This window comes from Mustela putorius, unplaced genomic scaffold (assembly GCF_011764305.1).
Source record: "Mustela putorius furo isolate JIRA1106 unplaced genomic scaffold, ASM1176430v1.1 tig00000145_pilon_pilon_pilon, whole genome shotgun sequence".
In the NCBI taxonomy this organism is placed as follows: Eukaryota; Metazoa; Chordata; class Mammalia; order Carnivora; family Mustelidae; genus Mustela; species Mustela putorius.
The window spans coordinates 39,147,022-39,154,731 of record NW_025421294.1 but is presented as its reverse complement, the minus strand read 5'-3'; positions in this window follow the sequence as shown (position 1 = coordinate 39,154,731).

Sequence of the window (7,710 nt, the reverse complement as noted above, 5' to 3'; positions counted from 1 at the left end):
GCCCTTTGTAAATCCACAATCCTTGCATAGGCCGTATTACACTTTGGGACTCCGGGCTCAGAGTTTACTCTATGCGTAAGTGGTGGACTCGGGTTCAGTCCTGGGCCTGTCCGAGCCTGATTCTGGAGCTTGTTTCTTTCCCCCGGACACAGCCACCATTCATTCATTCATCATTCATTCAGTAGTTTCCTATCATGCCATGCTATGTACCAGACACTGTTTTAGGGACTAGATTATGGTGATGCACAAGACAGTCAGGTCCTGCCTCAGAGCACAATGGGAGAGAAAACAATGCAGCAAGAAGCCTGATTTCAGGAGGGATGGTTGCTGTGGACACAAGGAAACAAGCCAGTGTGTGAGACAGCTCAGTGCAGAAAACTTCTTGATTGGGTGTTTGAGGAAAGTTACCTCAAGCTGGTGGATGCCAGACACAGCGGGGAGAAAACACTTCCCTGGAAAATGGGGGCCAGGTAGGGAAGGGGCCTTGGGTTGGGGCGGGCCATCGGGAGGGTGGGGAGATACATGGCTGACCTTGGGGAAATCACAAGGTCATGCAGGTCTCCTTAACCGCCAACTATGTAAGGGTGTCTTTGCTTTTCGTCACCAGCCCTTCTTTGTTAAGTAGTATATCCCATCTCCCCGTCAGGTTTAATGTCAAACATCTCTTCTCTCCTTACCTCTCTTTTCTCTGGTGGGGTTCCCTTACAGGTTTTTCTCCTCTTGACACCAGAGGCTGAGGGAGCTTAAAGCAACAGTCTAGGTGAAGAGAGCGGACAGCAACAGCTCCCTTGAGCTCCCCCTGGGGGCCTTTCTCCAAGATGCATGCGTCTCCACCTCTGCAGCCCCTACCACACTCAGTCCCCACCACATACACCTCCACTCTCTCCCTCTCTGCCCAGTTCCCTTCAGGTGGAAGCTTGGTGGAACCCAGTGTCTGGCTTTGAAATTGGTTGCCCTCTCCACTCCCAGCCTCCTTATGGACCGGCTCTTCTCAGCTCTTGTCTGGTCCCCTGGCCAGGGCTCTAGGGCCCCATGACCAGACTCAGAACCCCTAAGCCACTTATCTGGAAGGTGCCTGCAGAACACTTCAGATGACTCAATGCAAACTAAGAGCCTCATCCTGTCCCCTCTATGAGAATGTGTAAAGGGCCCCCTTCCTTATTCTCGCCCCTATCAATGCTGAATATCACCCCCTTTGGAAAGCTTCCTTGAGCCTCCAAATGTGGGTTAGGAGTCCCTCCTAAATGCTTCCAGAGGGGGCTGCCCTGACCCTCCTATAGCACGAGCCAAGAATGGCCATCTGACGGCTCACATCTGCTACTAGAAGGGTGTCTCTGAGAACACAGGTCAACATGGTGTCTCTAAGAGTGAGAAGGGTGCCCAGCTCATGTACCTGAATGAGCCTTCGGAGGTCCAGCTGGCCCACCATGTATGAGGTTGCTGCAGGCCTGCTATCGGGACCTAGCAAACCAGAGTGTGCCTTCACACCCATATCTGACGTGTGCGAATCCCTCTAGATTTGGGGACTCTTCAGCTTCCTCTCCGGTTTCTCCTAAAAAGTGAAAAAAAAAAAAAAATGAGGGATCTGTGGGCTCAGCCAGGGTTGGAGGGCCAGAAGCACATGTGTCAAGAGCTCCCTGTGATGGCAAGCGGGGAAACTAGACTTCCTATGCTGGAACCGAAGGGCCTGTGGGGGTTTTTGCATCTGCAGGAAGCCTGCAAGACAGCCCTGTTGGGATAGCGTGGATCCCTGGCACCATCCTGGCACCGTCTAGGGCGCTGAGCCGGTCAGAAGGCCGAGGTCTGGGAGCCAGCCAGACGGACCAATAGGGAAGCAGCGGCTTTATCCACATGGACCATCCAAATCCCTTCAAGTTGTCTGTTACCCTCATATTTTATTTGGTTTGAACAAAGTTATGATTATTTTCTATATACAGAGGTAAAACAGTTATTATGGAAATAACAAAATACAAGCAAGAAACAAGAATAATAGACATTAAGCACTTAAAATTTTATTATTTCCTTTTTTAAAATTAATTTCATACTACGACAATGGGATTGCACTCTTCATATAATTCTTTATAACCTCTTTGTTTTTTTTTTAATATATGCAACATATTGTGAGCAACTTTCCATACGATTGAATATCATCCCAAAGCACCTTTTTAAATGGCTGCAGTGGGTCCTGCCACACACAGGTACTGGAATTTATTTCACTAATTTCCCATGGTTGGATACTTAGGTTGGTTCTAAATTTCACTACTATAATCAACTCAGAAGTGAACATTCTTTCAGCTAAACTGCTCCACACAGTCATGATTCTTTCTTTCTTTCTTTCTTTCTTTTTTTTTAAGATTTTATCTTTTTCTTTGACAGACAGAGATCACAAGTAGGCAGAGAGGCAGGCAGAGGCAGAGAGAGGGGGAAGCAGGCTTCCCACTGAGCAAAGAGCCCGATGCAGGGCTTGATCCCAGGACCCTGAGATCTTGACCTGAGCCAAAGGCAGAGGCTCAACCCGCTAAGCCACACAGGTGCCCCCATAATTATCTCTTTAGGATAAATTGCTAGGTGTAGACTTACTTAGGTGGAAGAGACAAACTTTTATAATTTTGTTAGACCTCACACACTGCTCTCCACTGAGAAAGATTCAAATTTGGCTTCTGACAGCAGGACGGAAGGGTATGCATTGTCGCTTTGTGCCATTTCCTTCTGCCAGCATTGCCTTTGGTGTTCAGTCTGTTTTCACTGGGAAGGTAAATGGTGGGCCATGCAATTGGCCCCAGTACCTGCCTGGGAAACTGCCCCCCACCAAAACATCAATAATCTGGTTTATGTCAAGGAAGACTGGTGAGAATATCAGCACCACACTTGAAGCAATGATTTTATATTTTTTGTTGTTATTTTGGTGTTTTTGTTTTTGAGAGAGAGAGAGAGAGTTCATGGGGAGGAGGGGCAGAGGGAAAAGGAGATAGAACCTTAAGCAGACTCCATGCTGAATATGGAGGCTGATCTCACAACCCTGAGATCATGACCTGAACCAAAACCAAGAGTCAGACACTTGACCAACTGTGCCACCTGGGTGGCCCAAAACAATGACTTTTAAAATGCCGTGATGGGAGGAGGGGTTCTGGGTGCTGGATGGGGTACTGCTTAATAGTCTCTCTCTTTCTCACTGCCCCTCCCTTCCACTCGCCCTATCTCTCTCTTTCTCTCAAATAAATATCTTTAAAAATGCCGTGATGGTCCTATCAAACACACCACAGACATTAATGGAATCTGGGGTCACAGAAACTTGCGTGTGAATCTTGTCTTGGACTTGGGCAAGACAGTGCTGAGCCTCAGTTTTCTCAGCTGTAAAATGGATTCATAGGGCATCTAGGTGGCTCAGTCAGTGAAGCGTCCACTTTCGGCTCAGGTCGTGATCCCAGGGTCCTACAACTGAGTCCTGCATCAGGCTCCCTGCTCAGTGGAGAGCCTGTTTCTCCCGCTGGCACCCCCCACCCCTGCTTGTTTCCTCTCTCTCTCTCTCTTTTGACAAAAATTAAAAAATAAAATCTTTTAAAAAATGAAATGGAATCATAATATCACATCCTGATGTGTTTAGTTGGGAATTAAATGTAATCAGGTGTTTAAAACCCACAGCTCAGAGCACCAAGTGAGCCTTCAGCCCATTAGTGGCTGGAACTACTATTAAATAGACACAATAATTTGAGCCAATATAATAAAGTGCTCAGTTGAGGCCCTTAAGAGATCTGTTAAACTGTTAAGGATGATTTCGAACTAATGTAGCAACTATTCTCATGGGAAGCAATGCCCCTCACAAGTTAATTTCTTTAAATATTTACTATATTCTGTGTTGTAATTCAGTGTTTCTTGACATTCCCTGTGAAATTTTATTTGGCTTAACAGACCCTATTTTCATAAAGCTTGTCCTACCTAGCTTTTTCCACGGCAAAGGAAAAGCTAACTGGGGCTTAGACATCAGGTCAAAGAATCCTTGGCTGGTGCCCTTGGGAAAATGCAGATCTTGGGGTTTCCGTGAGCACCCCAGCTCAGGCCTCTGGGTGAGTCCCAGAGGTCTGTCTCATTAGCAAACTCCCATGTAATTCTTAGACCTAGCTGGGCCCCAGACTGTAAACTGGCATTGGAAATGCTAGAAAGTGACCATAAACTGGATATTTGGAGACTTGTAGAAAGAGGGAGGCTGTTTTGTCTCATTCTTGGAAAAGGCACTCACCAAAGTGTCATTTCTACTCTATCCAGAAGAGAACATGGTCTTGGATCTTTGAACAAAGGTCAGCTCTCAGTTTTAAACCTTCTCTTGTGACCTTATATTTTTCTTTCTATCCGATCCCATCTCTCAGGGACGCTGGGAAGTGTGCCTTCTGGTTCAGAATGTGGGCTGGACAGCATAGCCCCGGGTTCTACCTCCATCCCTGAGGACACAGTCAGTCCCAAGATGTGCTGTTTCCCACTGAAACGTCCTTCGGCAGTATACGTTCTGCCTCGGACTGGCCCTGTCTGCAGAAGCCCTGTGCTTGTAAACTGCTGTGTCCGTGACCAGGGGCTTCATCTGGAAAAGAGGGAGTTTTTTTTGTTTTTTGGGTTTTTTTTTTAAAGCTTTTATTTATTTATATGACACAGAGAGAGAGAGAGAGCACAAGCAGGCAGAGAGGCAGGCAGAGAGAGAGGAGGAAGCAGAGAGCCCGATGCGGGGCTCGATCCTAGGACCCCAAGATTATGACTTGAACCAAAGACAGAGGCTTTCACCCACTGAGCCACCCAGGTGCCCCAAGAGGGAGTTTTTAAGTACAGTTCTGTACTGGTTCTTTCAAGGCCTCCCAGGAAGATAAATGCTATTTTATTTTATTTTATTTTATTTATTTTACTTTGTTTCGTTTCGTTTAATTTGTTATTTTTCCTATCTTTTCCTCTCCTTACAGGTTTCCGTATATCTGCCCAGGCCATGGAACTAATTGTTGAGGTACTAGGTACTCGTCAGTCACCTTATACAAATTATTTCAAATTCTCAAAGCAATTTGAGCTGGCCAGCGGCAGCTGGTTGCCACTTCTGGCTGTCCAGGGTCACCACCTTGCTTCCAATGCATGCTTTGCGTGTCCCTGGGGGAACGCTCCCATCAGGGCAGTCAGAGTGCAGGGGGGTGTATTATGGGCCAGTTTTCCCTAGCCCTTTTTCCTTTACTGACGGGGCCATCAGACTCTCTGTGCCAGGATTTTGAGCTCTGAGCTGGGGGTGCGAAGAGCAATACGGGTTCAGCTGGAACGTCAGGGGCGCCGTGCGAGCGTCACCTGTCTCCCAAGGGGGGTGGCTGCGGTGTTGGGGAGCTGCCTGGCCCTCTGGGATCCCCTGACAGCTTCCCACGTCCCAGCCTGTTTGCATTCCCTTCAGTTCACTGAGCCTCCAGCCCCCTGTGGTTCGATGCACACCATTTATAGTTCCAGGCAGAATCTGTTTCTGCTGTTTACATCTAAAACCCTAATCTGATCTCCCGAGATCTTTTTCCTTTTTTTTTTTAATTTAATTTTTTTAAAATTTTTGATTGAAATATAATTAACACACCATGTTACATTCATTTCGGGTGGGTAATATAGCGATTAAACAATTCTATACGTTCCTCGGTACTCACCACCATAAGTGTACTCGTAATCCCCTTAATCTTCCCCAACCCCCCACCTACTTCCCCTCTGGCAACCACCAATTTGTTCTCTGTTTTTAAGAGTCTGGGGTTTTTTTTTACCCCAGTTTACAGAAAAGGAAATCGAGCTCTGCGTTATAACTCTTTTGCAAAAACTCCCCTCCTGGAGAGCTCATGTCTCAAGCCATACCCGGTGCTCCCTGGGCCCCTGGGCTGGGGGGTTGCGGGGGGAGCCACGGCACCAGGTACCAGTGTGACTCTGGTTCAATTTCCTCACCAAGGCCTGCATCCTGGTTTATTTCCTGAGTTGTGTGTTCTGGGCGGCCAAATTCAGGCCCCTTCCACAAAAGTGGCATGGTATTGTGCAGAGTTCTACTGGTGTGGCCCACGAAACACTGTGACGTGGGACACAGGGGAACACACCCATGTGACACATATAAGCATTGCACACGGTGCTCACACGCATCCTGCCATATGTGAAGAAAATACCCTGAGCTCACCTAACTCATGATTTCATGGGCGTTGTTCAGAAAAAGGAAAAGATGTTGTAAAGTTTAAAAAAAGTAACTGAATTGAAATAAAATAGTAAATCAATAGAAGTAATGGTGGTCCTTCTTAGAAAAAACAAAAACCATAGATGAGAGGAGAAGGTCTGAAATTCGAGACTCCAGGAGCACAGGAAGAACCTCTGGGGAGCGTCTCAGGCCGGACTCTGGTCCTGGATGGGAATCCAGGTGTCTCCTCTTTAATTGGGATTCAGGATCTTTAAGGTTCTGTTCACTATTGGCCCTCTGTCCTTTATCTGGAAGTACCACCAAAACCAAGCCTGGGCTGGAAAGATAGGCTTTTCCATCCAGTTGTAATGAGCAAATGATAGATGCAAGCTGAGGTTTTACTGATTATATAAAGGGGAGATCTGGGAAGCCCATGAATTAGAAAACGAAGTGTTCTGCCCAGTGTTAACCCTCGGGTGTGAATGAGGCTTGTCCTTCTCTCACTGGGGAAGCTCAGATCTGAGCCAACTTCCCCCCAGTTGTTGTTTTCTTCCAACATTCAGTGAAAACTTATTACCAGCTTATCAGGTGCCAGACACGGTGCTGTGTGCTGGCACTCCACCATAGACTAGCACCCAGTCCCCACTCCCCCTGAGCAGGACAGACCCCTGGTCCACCCCCACCACTCACTGCTGCCCACACAATGATACTGATTAGCAGAGGCCCGAAGGAGTAGGGGAGCTCTGCCCTTTCTCTGTGTTGTAGGGGAGTGTGAGAGTGGAGGTGAGGGTGTGGCGGGAGGGAGGGTATGTTTAAGTCAAAAGCTCTTTTTTAAAAATTTTTTAAAGATTTTATTTATTTGTTTGACAGAGAGATCACAAGTAGACAGACAGGCAGGTAGACAGAGAGGGGGGGAAGCAGACTCCCCACCGAGCAGAGAGCCCCATGCGAGGCTCCATCCCAGGACCCTGAGACCGTGACCCAAGCCTAAGGCAGAGGCTTAACCTACTGAGCCACCCAGGTGGCCCCTCTTTGTGAGTCTCCTCTAATTACTGTTTATTTTCTGCTAAATCATTTAATTTAACTGGACCTTTGTTTCCTCATCTGTAAAATGGGAATGATGACACACAGACAGGTTAAAATATTAAAAGGTAAAAGGCTTGGTAATATTCCATTGTATGCCTATACCACATTGTCTTTATCCCTTCATCCATTGAGGGACATTCTTGTTGTTTCCACCTTTCCCTATTGCAAATAATGCCAGAGTGAACATGGGTGTGCACCTTATTCCTCCTTAAAAAAGACGGAAAACCTGTCACCTGCTACCACAAGGATGACCCTTGAGGACATTGTGCTGACTGCTATAAGATGGACCCGGAAGGATAAATTATATGACTCCACTTACATGAGGCATCTAAAGTCATCAAGTCTTAGTGAGTAAAAGCAGAAAGTAGAGTGGTGGTTGCCAGGGTTGGAAGGGGAAGTGGGGTGTTGCTATTCAACGGGTCTAGAGTTTCAGTCCTGCAAGACAGAAAAGCCCCAGAGAACCGCCAGGCAGC